At 45.2% G+C, this 14,195-nt stretch overlaps 1 long non-coding RNA gene across 1 annotated transcript in view; it reads right to left on the bottom strand.

Annotated features, from left to right (window-relative positions):
• LOC130366901 (uncharacterized) overlaps nt 1-14,195 on the bottom strand; it is a 37,748-nt gene that overhangs the window by 5,700 nt on the left and 17,853 nt on the right. The window contains exon 2 of the long non-coding RNA XR_008891986.1: nt 2,251-2,312. This is a non-coding gene — a long non-coding RNA (uncharacterized LOC130366901). The remainder of the gene's footprint in view (nt 1-2,250; nt 2,313-14,195) is intronic.

The following is a 14,195-nucleotide window of genomic DNA, read 5'->3' as shown; positions in this document are numbered from 1 at the left end:
CAAAAAATAAGCCATAATATGGATTTTTAGGTGGAAAATTGAAAGGGTTATGATTTTTAAAAGGTAAGGAGGAAAAAACGAAAGTGCAAAAACTGAAAAACCCTGAGTCCTTAAGGGGTTAAAAAAGTATTTGTGTACAACACCAGCCATTGAGTACTTTTGCCTGGCCTTTCACAGTATCTGTGCCCTAGAGACTTTAACAGGAACAAAATAGTACACCACTTAGATGTATGTATGTGATATGCACTTACAAGGGCAGAAAAATGAGCTCAGTACGCTTAACCCCTTAACGACGCAGGACGTATATTTACTTCCTGCACCGGCTCCCGAGATATGAAGTGGGATCGCGCCGCGATGCCGCATCATATCGCGTCAGTCCAGGTGCTCATCAACGGCCGGGACCCGCGGCTAATACCACACATCGCCGATCGCGGCGATGTGCGGTATTAACCCTTTAGAAGCGGCGGTCAAAGCTGACTGCCGCTTCTAAAGTGAAAGTGAAAGTGACCCGGCTGCTCAGTCGGGCTGTTCGGGACCGCCGCGGTGAAATCGCGGCGTCCCGAACAGCTGACAGGACACCAGGAGGGCCCTTACCTGCCTCCTCGGTGTCTAATCTGCGAATGACTGCTACGTGCCTTAGATCCAGGCTGGAGCAGTCAAGCGCCGATAACACTGATCACAGGCGTGTTAATACACGCCTGTGATCTGTGTAAAAGATCAGTGTGTGCAGTGTTATAGGCCCCTATGGGACCTATAACACTGCAAAAAAAATGTTAAAAAAAAGTGTTAATAAAGGTCATTTAACCCCTTCCCTAATAAAAGTTTAAATCACCCCCCTTTTCCCATAAAAAAAATAAAACAGTGTAAAAAAATTAAATAAATAAACATATGTGGTATCGCCGCGTGCATAAATGTCCGAACTATAAAAATATATCCTTAAGTAAACCGCACGGTCAATGGGGTACGCGCAAAAAAATTCCAAAGTAAAAAAAAGCGCATTTTTGATCACTTTTTTTATACCATTGAAAAATGAATAAAAAGTGATCAAAAAGTCCGATCAAAACAAAAATCATACCGATTAAAACTTCAGATCACGGCGCAAAAAATGAGTCCTCATACCACCCTGTATGTGGAAAAATAAAAAAGTTATAGGGGTCAGAAGATGACATTTTTAAACGTATACATTTTCCTGCATGTAGTTATGATTTTTTCCAGAAGTGCGACAAAATCAAACCTATATAAGTAGGGTATCATTTTAACCGTATGGACCTACAGAATAATGATAAGGTGTAATTTTTACCGAAAAATTTACTGCGTAGAAACGGAAGCCCCCAAAAGTTACAAAATGGCGTTTTTTCTTCGATTTTGTCGCACAATGATTTTTTTTTCCATTTCGCCGTGCATTTTTGGGTAAAATGACTAATGTCACTGCAAAGTAGAATTGGCGACGCAAAAAATAAGCCATAATATGGATTTTTAGGTGGAAAATTGAAAGGGTTATGATTTTTAAAAGGTAAGGATGAAAAAACGAAAGTGCAAAAACGGAAAAACTGAGTCCTTAAGGGGTTAAAAAAGTATTTGTGCACAACACCAGCAGTACACACCAGTGCTGCAGAACACAGTCGCTATGTACTACACCCAAAATTGCACTCTCTCTCAATCTCACTCTCTTCCCTATCGGTGCTTCTAGGCAGGATTTGTTCTTGAGATGAATTGCTGCTGTTCTTCTGTGTAGCACACTGACATCACAGAAGTGACTGGCTGCTGATAGGCTGCATCCTGCATGTGATTCAGGGTCATCCCACCTACCCTTATTCCCGCCTTCCCAGAATTCCCTGCCCCATGTCCTCACATGTGGATCTGCCATTTAAGATGCCCTGCAGCCTGGACCGCACTAAATGGAGTTTAATGAAAGGATACGCACTATAGAATTGTGGCGATATTCGCATTTGTTGCGAATCAAACTTTCACTGAAATTCGTAACAAATTTGGATTTGTCACATTCGATTCGCTCATTCCTAGTCAGTTACAAGAGCTAGCCCGGTAAATCGGACAGATACGTAAGCAGCGATGCATACAATAATATATGTATCATTACTCACCTCATAGCTGTAAGCCCACCAAACTCTAACAAAGCCTGGCCCTGATTACTCGGGTAAAAAAAAATTAACTCCAGCATAATTTCTTTAGAAGAAATTCCTATATTTTTATCTAAAAAAAGTAGATGATAAAAAACATGGCTACTATTACCTGGATGTGAGACACAGAGAGGAAGAACTGTTTGTCCTGAATTTGAGGGAGAATATTGGACCCTGACAAAGACAAAAAGAAAAGATTAAAGAGGATGGCAAAGAAACATAGAGTATTGTATCTGCAGAAAAAACATTGCGGAAAGAGGAGGAAAGGAAAAATGTAATAGTTACTTTGTCTTCTTACATCTTAAAATATTGTGTTGGCTTATGGCCTTAGCTTTGCCCCACCTCATCACTTTGATGCATATACTAGAATATTAGACGTCAAATGTTTTGCAAGACATTTTCAGCATTATGGAGAGGAACGGAATTCTGATAAAAATGTGATGCTTACCAATCAAAGTTTTTGTTCAAGAGAGAATGTTTTTATTCTCTGCAAGGTCATGTGATCTGGAAACTTCAGTCTGTGTAATAAGGGCTTAGTGATGGTTATACAGTTACATTTAGGGAGAGTTATCAAAACCTGTACAGAGGAAAAGTGGCGCAGTAACCAGTCAGATTGCTTCTTTTAATTTTTAGAAAGGCCTCTGAAATACGTTACAGGAGGAGTCTTGTAGCTGTCCTTACCAACAAAGGCTTTTGTGCAGAGTATAAAATAAATATGTGTGTGTTCAATGAGGGACATTTATCAATGTTTGCTTATGTATTCTTCTTTTTAGTAATTTTTTCCTTACTTTTTTTTTTTTGCTTATGTGTGACTTTTTATCAATTGGTTTCAGCCTGTTGATAATTTTCTTTCACGTAAGCAATTTTTCCTTTTTTACTTTGGTAGTAGCTTTTTCTGCTCCATGTTTGAGCTGGAGTAAATTTAGTAAATTTTGAACCCTGTTGCGACTTTTTTGCGCAGTTGCGACTGTCGCAGTTAATAAATACCTGACTACCCGTAGTCCATTTTAAAATTATTACTACGTAGTTAATTTTTGGAAAACTTGCTTTTCTCGCTTTTCAGTCAAAATGTTGCACGAAAAATCGCGTAGTCGCAGTTGCGACAATTTTGCGACAATTATGGTAAAGAAAACCTGACTAAACCCGTTGATAAATGTCCATAAATGATTTTTCGCTGTGCCATTTTACATTATTGCACATTATTTAATTTCTAAGCTTATTTGTTTTAGTTTCTTTGTCTGTATGGATTGCTTGGGTTGTTATCAACATCTTGTGAAAAATTCATGTTAATAGCACTTTTGGGAATATATTTAGTGAAAAAAATTATGACATGTTCAATACTTATTTAACTCACTGTAAGTACTTGATCAGACCAAAACTCGTAGGGGGTCTTGCATTATCTGATATGCATCACTGCTACCGGAGTGGCAAAAGTGATGTATATCCTGCACTGTTTCTACCACAGGGACCAGTCATTAAGTGATGATAAAGAAAAGTTTTCTTGGCTTCCCTCCATTGCATATGCTCTGGCTTTCCCCTTTCTCATTGATCATAGTCATTACCTTCACTATTCATTACATCCATTACATTTTTGTAAGGTAAAATAAAAAAAATAAAAAAGTATCGCTCACCTCTCCTCTGCTCGTGGAAGAAATTATCCTCTCCAACCGTAGATAGCAAAGTCCAAATGCAAGGTCCAGAGCACCAGTCCTTTAAAAGTTTCCTTTATTAATTTCCATTAAAATCAGCATACAAAAGGTAAAGTGAAATGTGCAACAGATATGACCATAGTGAGTCTGTCTTCCTGTGTTCTGACGTCGTAGATACCAGGGGTATCACAGTTAGGGTATACATAGATTGAATGATGACTGCACCTGATTAACAGGTGAAGACATGCATCTTGTGACTAAAAAGTGAAAAAAAAAAATTGTATTTAAAATACTAGTACACTAGTGGGACATGACTAAGTCCAGTCTATGGTTTAATCCTTTGGGATAGGAGGTATTTAACATCAGAATCCAAAAAGATTCTCTGTTTAGTAACTTTGCTTGTCTGTCCCCTCCTCTCATAGGGTTAAAGAATCTTTCCATGTTGGTAAATATAAGACTTTTAGTATCTCCAGCATGGATCTGAGTGAAATATTTAGATACATTGGAGGGATTTTTGGCATCAGGAATGGATGCACCATAGAGATGTTCTCCCATTCTATTTTTAAGATGTCTTGATGTGCATCCAACATAACCTAATTTACACTCCTTACAGGAAACATAATAGATAACCCAAGTAGTATTACAGTATATAAACAATTTTATTTTATAACTAATAGAATCTAGAGTCTATTTATTTATTTTGTTTGATTAATGAACTTGCAACAACCGCATCGGTTTCCTCCGCATCTAAAACACCCCTGTGTACTAAGCCAGGTGGATTTTGATGCTTCTTGTTGTACATGGAACAGGAATAATATGGATAGTAAATTGGGAGCCTATTTAGTGGTAAATCTAATACCTGTATCTATAATGTCTCTGAGGATATTATCTTGCTTTAAGATGGGAATATATTTTAGGACAATATTTTTAATTTGATTCCATTGTTTGCTTAAGGTGCTGACAAATGTGACAGGGGTGGATCTAACAGTATTAGCTGTATCATCATTAGTTCTAGAAATAATACAGGGTTTATCACATATCAGGATATTTCCCCCAAATTTTTTTGGCTCTATTGGCTGCATCTGAAAAATTTTTCCTGGATATTTAAGTTTTTTAAATGGTTAGATAGTTATTTACGCTCTTGTTCATATAGTTTGTTAGTAGAACAATTTCGTTTAGTTCTAACAAATTCACCATATGGCAAGTTAGGAATAATGGCCTCATTTACTATTGCAAACCCCACATGTTTTGCCGGGTTGTGCGCCAGAAATTCTGTCTGCGCCAGATTTTGCGCCAGAATTGAAAAAAACTACTCTCCATTTTGCTAAGAAAACCTGAAAAAGGGGCATGACCGCCGGGAAAAGGTGCCATGGTCTCCTAAAAGGGGCGTGTTCCCGATATTTTCACAAAAACCCAACATATTTGTTACGCCGAGCGCTCCGGGTCCCCGCTCCTCCCCGGAGCGCTCGCTACACTCTCTCCGCTGCAGCGCTCCGGGGCGCTGCGATTCTGCTGCCAGCCGGGATGCGATTCGCGATGCGGGTAGCACCCGCTCGCGATGCGCACCCCGGCTCCCGTACCTGACTCGCTCTCCCTCGGTCCTGTCCCGGCGCGCGCGGCCCCGCTCCCTAGGGCGCGCGCGCGCCGGGTCTTTGCGATTTAAAGGGCCACTGCGCCGCTGATTGGCGCAGTGATTCCAATTAGTGTCTTCACCTGTGCACTTCCCTATATCACCTCACTTCCCCTGCACTTCCCTGCCGGATCTTGTTGCCATTGTGCCAGTGAAAGCGTTCCTTGTATGTTCCTAGCCTGTGTTCCAGACCTCCTGCCGTTGCCCCTGACTACGATCCTTGCTGCCTGCCCCGACCTTCTGCTACGTCCGACCTTGCTTCTGTCTACTCCCTTGTACCGCGCCTATCTTCAGCAGCCAGAGAGGTTGAGCCGTTGCTAGTGGATACGACCTGGTCACTACCGCCGCAGCAAGACCATCCCGCTTTGCGGCGGGCTCTGGTGAAAACCAGTAGTGACTTAGAACCGATCCACTAGCACGGTCCACGCCAATCCCTCTCTGGCACAGAGGATCCACTACCTGCCAGCCGGCATCGTGACAGTAGATCCGGCCATGGATCCCGCTGAAGTTCCTCTGCCAGTTGTCGCTGACCTCACCACGGTGGTCGCCCAGCAGTCACAACAGATAGCGCAACAAGGCCAACAGCTGTCTCAACTGACCGTTATGCTACAACAGTTACTACCACAGCTTCAGCAGTCATCTCCTCCGCCAGCTCCTGCACCTCCTCCGCAGCGAGTGGCCGCTCCTGGGCTACGCCTATCCTTGCCGGATAAATTTGATGGGGACTCTAAGTTTTGCCGTGGCTTTCTTTCCCAATGTTTCCTGCATCTGGAGATGATGTCGGACCTGTTTCCCACTGAAAGGTCTAAGGTGGCTTTCGTAGTCAGCCTTCTGTCCGGAAAAGCCCTGTCATGGGCCACACCGCTCTGGGACCGCAATGACCCTGTCACTGCCTCTGTACACTCCTTCTTCTCGGAAGTCCGAAGTGTCTTTGAGGAACCTGCCCGAGCCTCTTCTGCTGAGACTGCCCTGTTGAACCTGGTCCAGGGTAATTCTTCCGTTGGCGAGTATGCCGTACAATTCCGTACTCTTGCTTCAGAATTGTCCTGGAATAATGAGGCCCTCTGCGCGACCTTTAAAAAAGGCCTATCCAGCAACATTAAAGATGTTCTGGCCGCACGAGAAATTCCTGCTAATCTACATGAACTTATTCACCTAGCCACTCGCATTGACATGCGTTTTTCCGAAAGGCGTCAGGAGCTCCGCCAAGATATGGACTCTGTTCGCACGAGGCGTTTCTTCTCCTCGGCTCCTCTCTCCTCTGGTCCCCTGCAATCTGTTCCTGTGCCTCCCGCCGTGGAGGCTATGCAGGTCGACCGGTCTCGCCTGACACCTCAAGAGAGGACACGACGCCGCATGGAGAACCTCTGCCTGTACTGTGCTAGTACCGAACACTTCCTGAGGGATTGTCCTATCCGTCCTCCCCGCCTGGAAAGACGTCCGCTGACTCCACACAAAGGAGAGACAGTCCTTGATGTCTACTCTGCTTCTCCACGTCTTACTGTGCCTGTGCGGATGTCTGCCTCTGCCTTCTCCTTCTCTACCGTGGCCTTCTTGGACTCTGGATCTGCAGGAAATTTTATTTTGGCCTCTCTCGTCAACAGGTTCAACATCCCAGTGACCAGTCTCGCCAGACCCCTTTACATCAATTGTGTAAACAATGAAAGATTGGACTGTACCATACGCTTCCGCACGGAGCCCCTTCTAATGAGCATCGGATCTCATCACGAGTGGATTGAACTTTTGGTCCTCCCCAATTGCACCTCGGAAATTCTCCTTGGACTTCCCTGGCTTCAACTTCATTCCCCAACCCTGGATTGGTCCACTGGGGAGATCAAGAGTTGGGGGCCCTCTTGTTCCAAGGACTGTCTAAGACCGGTTCCCAGTAACCCTTGCCGTGACTCTGTGGTTCCCTCAGTAACCGGTCTCCCTAAGGCCTATATGGACTTCGCGGATGTTTTCTGCAAAAAACAAGCTGAGACTCTACCTCCTCACAGGCCTTATGATTGCCCTATCGACCTCCTCCCGGGTACTACTCCACCCCGGGGCAGAATTTATCCTCTCTCTGCCCCAGAGACTCTTGCCATGTCTGAGTATGTCCAGGAAAATTTAAAAAAGGGCTTTATCCGTAAATCCTCCTCTCCTGCCGGAGCTGGATTTTTCTTTGTGTCCAAAAAAGATGGCTCCCTACGTCCTTGCATTGACTACCGCGGTCTTAATAAAATCACGGTTAAGAACCGCTACCCCCTACCCCTCATCTCTGAACTCTTTGATCGCCTCCAAGGTGCCCACATCTTTACTAAATTGGACTTAAGAGGCGCCTATAACCTCATCCGCATCAGAGAGGGGGATGAGTGGAAAACGGCGTTTAACACCAGAGATGGACACTTTGAGTATCTGGTCATGCCCTTTGGCCTGTGCAACGCCCCTGCTGTCTTCCAAGACTTTGTCAATGAAATTTTTCGTGATCTGTTATACTCCTGTGTTGTTGTATATCTGGACGATATCCTAATTTTTTCTGCCAATCTAGAAGAACACCGCCAGCATGTCCGTATGGTTCTTCAGAGACTTCGTGACAATCAACTCTATGCCAAAATTGAGAAATGTCTGTTTGAATGCCAATCTCTTCCTTTTCTAGGATATTTGGTCTCTGGCCAGGGACTACAAATGGATCCAGACAAACTCTCTGCCGTCTTAGATTGGCCACGCCCCTCCGGACTCCGTGCTATCCAACGCTTTTTGGGGTTCGCCAATTATTACAGGCAATTTATTCCACATTTTTCTACCGTTGTGGCCCCTATCGTGGCTTTAACCAAAAAAAATGCCGATCCCAAGTCGTGGCCTCCTCAAGCGGAAGACGCCTTTAAACGACTCAAGTCTGCCTTTTCTTCGGCTCCCGTGCTCTCCAGACCTGACCCTTCCAAACCCTTCCTATTGGAGGTTGATGCCTCCTCAGTGGGAGCTGGAGCTGTTCTTTTACAAAAAAATTCTTCCGGGCATGCTGTCACTTGTGGTTTTTTTTCTAGGACCTTCTCTCCGGCGGAGAGGAACTACTCCATCGGGGATCGAGAGCTTCTAGCCATTAAATTAGCACTTGAGGAATGGAGGCATCTGCTGGAGGGATCAAGATGTCCAGTTATTATTTACACCGACCACAAGAACCTCTCCTACCTCCAGTCTGCCCAACGGCTGAATCCTCGCCAGGCCCGGTGGTCTCTGTTCTTTGCCCGATTTAATTTTGAGATTCACTTTCGTCCTGCCGATAAGAACATTAGGGCCGATGCTCTCTCTCGTTCCTCGGATGCCTCAGAAGTTGAACTCTCTCCGCAACACATCATTCCACCTGACTGCCTGATCTCCACTTCTCCAGCCTCCATCAGGCAAACTCCTCCAGGAAAGACCTTTGTTTCTCCACGCCAACGCCTCGGAATCCTCAAATGGGGTCACTCCTCCCATCTCGCTGGTCATGGGGGCATCAAGAAATCTGTGCAACTCATCTCCCGCTTCTATTGGTGGCCGACTCTGGAGACGGATGTTGTGGACTTTGTGCGAGCCTGCACTATCTGTGCCCGGGATAAGACTCCTCGCCAGAAGCCCCCTGGTTTTCTTCATCCCCTGCCTGTCCCCGAACAGCCTTGGTCTCTGATTGGTATGGATTTTATTACTGATTTACCCCCTTCCCGTGGCAACACTGTTATTTGGGTGGTCGTTGATCGATTCTCCAAAATGGCACATTTCATCCCTCTTCCTGGTCTTCCTTCAGCGCCTCAGCTGGCTAAACAATTTTTTGTACACATTTTTCGTCTTCACGGGTTGCCTACGCAGATCGTCTCGGATAGAGGCGTCCAATTCGTGTCTAAATTCTGGAGGGCTCTCTGTAAACAACTCAAGATTAAATTAAATTTTTCTTCTGCATATCATCCCCAGTCCAATGGACAAGTAGAAAGAATTAACCAAGTCTTGGGTGATTATTTGCGACATTTTGTTTCCTCCCGCCAGGATGACTGGGCAGATCTCCTTCCATGGGCCGAATTCTCGTATAACTTCAGAGTCTCTGAATCTTCCTCCAAATCCCCATTTTTCGTGGTGTACGGCCGTCACCCTCTTCCCCCCCTCCCTACCCCCTTGCCCTCTGGTCTGCCCGCTGTGGATGAAATTTCTCGTGACCTTTCCATTATATGGAGAGAGACCCAAAATTCTCTCTTACAGGCTTTTTCACGCATGAAGAGGTTCGCGGATAAGAAAAGAAGAGCTCCTCCCGTTTTTTCCCCTGGAGACAAGGTATGGCTCTCCGCTAAATATGTCCGCTTCCGTGTCCCTAGCTACAAGTTGGGACCACGCTATCTTGGTCCTTTCAAAATTTTGTGTCAAATTAATCCTGTCTCTTACAAACTTCTTCTTCCTCCTTCTCTTCGTATCCCTAATGCCTTTCACGTCTCTCTTCTTAAACCACTCATCCTCAACCGTTTTTCTCCCAAATCTGTTCCTCCCACTCCTGTTTCCGGCTCCTCGGACATCTTCTCTGTCAAAGAGATCTTAGCCTCTAAAAAGGTCAGAGGGAAAACTTTTTTTTTAGTGGACTGGGAGGGTTGTGGTCCTGAAGAGAGATCCTGGGAACCTGAGGACAACATCCTAGATAAAAGTCTGCTCCTCAGGTTCTCAGGCCCTAAAAAGAGGGGGAGACCCAAGGGGGGGGGTACTGTTACGCCGAGCGCTCCGGGTCCCCGCTCCTCCCCGGAGCGCTCGCTACACTCTCTCCGCTGCAGCGCTCCGGTCAGATCCACTGACCCGGGGCGCTGCGATTCTGCTGCCAGCCGGGATGCGATTCGCGATGCGGGTAGCACCCGCTCGCGATGCGCACCCCGGCTCCCGTACCTGACTCGCTCTCCCTCGGTCCTGTCCCGGCGCGCGCGGCCCCGCTCCCTAGGGCGCGCGCGCGCCGGGTCTTTGCGATTTAAAGGGCCACTGCGCCGCTGATTGGCGCAGTGATTCCAATTAGTGTCTTCACCTGTGCACTTCCCTATATCACCTCACTTCCCCTGCACTTCCCTGCCGGATCTTGTTGCCATTGTGCCAGTGAAAGCGTTCCTTGTATGTTCCTAGCCTGTGTTCCAGACCTCCTGCCGTTGCCCCTGACTACGATCCTTGCTGCCTGCCCCGACCTTCTGCTACGTCCGACCTTGCTTCTGTCTACTCCCTTGTACCGCGCCTATCTTCAGCAGCCAGAGAGGTTGAGCCGTTGCTAGTGGATACGACCTGGTCACTACCGCCGCAGCAAGACCATCCCGCTTTGCGGCGGGCTCTGGTGAAAACCAGTAGTGACTTAGAACCGATCCACTAGCACGGTCCACGCCAATCCCTCTCTGGCACAGAGGATCCACTACCTGCCAGCCGGCATCGTGACAATATTTACTAAGGTTTCTACATAAAATGTGGTGGATTTGAGCTGAGGAAAACCCGACAGATCAGAGCATGTGTAAAAAAAAAAAGCAAAGTGTAGGGAAAGTGGAAAATGTAGGGAGACCTTGGTAAATACCGTGGAAAATTAATTTTAGGGAATTAAAACGCAAAAAGAAACCTACACTCCACTCTTAGTAAATAAGGGCCAATATTTTTTGGATGACATGAGCCTACATGTAATATAATATTTCCCGCTGATGGTTTTCTGTACGTAGAGGACACTATGTGGATTTGCGGCTGCGGGTCATAGATAATGAAATAGTGTTCTCTACGTACAGAAAACCATCAGCTGGAAATATTATATTACATGCAGGCTCACGTCATCCAAAACATATTATTCCTAAATTGACATATGGTGAATTTGTTAGAACTAAACGGAATTGTTCTACTAACGAACTATATGAACAAGAGAGTAAAGAACTATCTAACCGTTTAAAAAAAATGTAAATATCCAGGAAAAATAATTTCTAATGCAGCCAATAGAGCCAAAAAATGTATTAGAAATATCCTGTCGTGTAATAAACCCTTTATTATTTCTAGCACTAATCACGATACAGATAATACTGTCAGATCCACCCCTGTCACGTTTGTTAGCACCTTAACCTCTTGGGGATGCAGGGCGTATGCAAACGCCCTGCATCCCCGATCCTTCAGGATTCACAGCGTACAGGTATGCCCTGGTCCAGTTTAATGGGTTTAAACCGTTTTCACTGGCAGAGAACGATTTAAACCCAGTGGGTCCTGGTTGCTACGTGCAGCCAGGATCCACGGCTAATTCCGGCCACAGCCGATCACACCACTGCCTCGTATTAACCCTTTAGACAGCGCATTCAAAGTTGATTGCGGTGTCTAAAGCAAAGGTAAAAGAATCCCAGCAGCTCAGCGGAGCTGATCAGGATGACAAAATCGCGTTGTCCCGATCAGCTTACCAGACGACGGGAGGGTTCTCAACTGCCTCTCCGTTGCCTTGCCGTTTATCTGATCCTTTGCTCTGTGACCTGACCTTGCTCCTACTGCCTACTGACCTCCTGCTACATCCTGACTTCGATACTGTGCCGCCTGCCCTGACCTTCTGCTATCCTGACTATGAGCTGCCTTATCTCTCCTGTGCCTCGCCTCTCCACAGCCACCTGTGTGGTCAAGCCGTGCCAGGGGTAGCGACCTGGGTGCCGCCTGCCTGCGGCGGGCTCTGGTGAAAACCAGCAGCACCTTAGACTCTGCTCCCTGGTACGGTCCGAGTCACCTGCCACACAGGTCCAGCAGATCCACATCCACCAGTGTTCCTTTCTTCTGAAACGTTAGTGTTACACATACTAATTTTGGTGCATGTAGTTTATAATTTTTTTAAGTATTAAAATAAAATAAAACCTATATAAATTGGGTACCCTTGTAACCATGTGGACATACGGAATAAAGATGAGGTGTAATTTTTACCAAAAAAAAGTGCACTGCGTAGAAACTAAGGCCCCCAAAAGTTTCAAAATGGCGTTTCTTTTTTTATTTCCCCCCACAAAATTTTTGTTTTCTTTTGCCGCAGGTTATATTATAAAATAAGTAATGTCATTACAAAGTACAATTGGTGAAGCAAAAAGCATGCCCTTAAATGGGTCTGTAGGTGCAAAATTTAAAGTGTTATGGTTTTTAGAAAGGAAGGAGGAAAAAATGAAAATGCAAAAACGAAAATTTGCTGAGGCCCTAAGGGGTTATGTAAACAATGGAATCAAATTAAAAATATTGTCCTAAAATATATTTTCCCATCTTAAAGCAGGATAATATCCTCGGGGACATTATAGATACAGGTATTAGATTTACCAACAAACGGGCTCCCAATTTACAATCCATAGAATCTTGTGTAGGAAAAAAAGAGCAGAGCTTCCTCTAAGGACAGTATGTCTGTATATTGTGCACAGATAAATTAGATGCACACCACGCGGATGTGTACTAACCTGAGGGGGTTGTGTACCAGACACAACCACCATGAAGCATAGTTCAGTAATTATGACGGAGCTGCCTCCCGGGAGTTCGGCTGGGATCACCCCCTGCCGACTTGTGAACGTCTCTGGAGCGGTAGAAAAGGTCCGGGATCTTCGGCGCGTACCGTACAAGGATGACAGGAGCGTATTGCAAAGGTTCCTTTATTGCCTAATACACTAAAACCTATTAGTGAATTTACAATCCATATTATTCTGTCCCATGTACAACAAGACACATAAAAATCCATCTTGCTTAGTACACAGGGATGTTTTAGATACAGAGGAAACTGATGAGGTTGTTGCAAGGTCATTAATCAGACAAAAGAAATAAATAGCCACGTAGATTCTATCAGCTATAAAATAAAATAATTTATAAACTGTAATACTACTTGGGTTATCTATTATGTTTTCTGTAAGGAGTGTAAATTAGGTTATGTTGGATGCACATCAAGACATCTTAAAGATAGAATGGGAGAACATCTCTATGGTGCATCCAACCCTGATGCCAAAAATCCCTCAAATGTATCTAAAGATTTCGATCAAATCCATCCTGGAGATACTAAAAGTCTTATATTTACCAGCATGGAAAGATTCCTTAACCCTATCAGAGGAGGGGAGAGACGAGCAAAGTTACTATACAGAGAATCCTTTTGCATTCGGATGGATGTTAAATACCTCCTATCCCAAAGGATTAAACCATAAACTGGACTTAGTCATGTCCTACTAGTGTACTATTATTTTAAATACAAGTTTTGTTCTTTAACTTTAAGTCACGTGATGCATGTCTTCATTTGTGAATCAGGTGTATTCATCATTCAGTCTATGTATACCCTAACTGTGATACCCCTGATATCTACAACTAATGCCCGGTAAGGCGCAAATGCGTCAGAACACAGGGAGACAGACTCACCGTGGTCATACCTGTTGCACATTTCACTTTACCTTTTGTATGCTGATTTTGAAGGAGTAGTCCAGTGGGGAAAAACGTATCCCCTATCCTAAGGATAGGAGATGAATTTCAGATCGTGGGGGGTCCGACCGCTGGGGCCCTGCGCAATCTCCTGTACAGGGCCCCGACAGCGCGCAGGAAGGGGGCATGTTGACCACCGCACGAAGCGGTGGCTGACACGCCCCCTCATTACAACTCTATGGCAGAGCTGGAGCGCTGCCTTCGGCAATCTCCAGCTCTGCCATAGAATTGTATTGAGGGGGCACGTCAGCCGCCGCTTTGTGCGGTGGTCAACACTCGCTATCTGGCCAGTGAGTCGGGGCCCCGTACAGAGAGATTGCGGGCGGCCCCAGCGGTCGGACCCCCCGCGATCTGAAACTTATCCCCTATCCTTAG

Source organism: Hyla sarda, chromosome 4, assembly GCF_029499605.1.
Source record: "Hyla sarda isolate aHylSar1 chromosome 4, aHylSar1.hap1, whole genome shotgun sequence".
NCBI classification, from domain to species: domain Eukaryota; kingdom Metazoa; phylum Chordata; class Amphibia; order Anura; family Hylidae; genus Hyla; species Hyla sarda.
The sequence above is the reverse complement of the archived record's forward strand: the minus strand, read 5'-3'. Positions and strand labels throughout refer to the sequence as shown.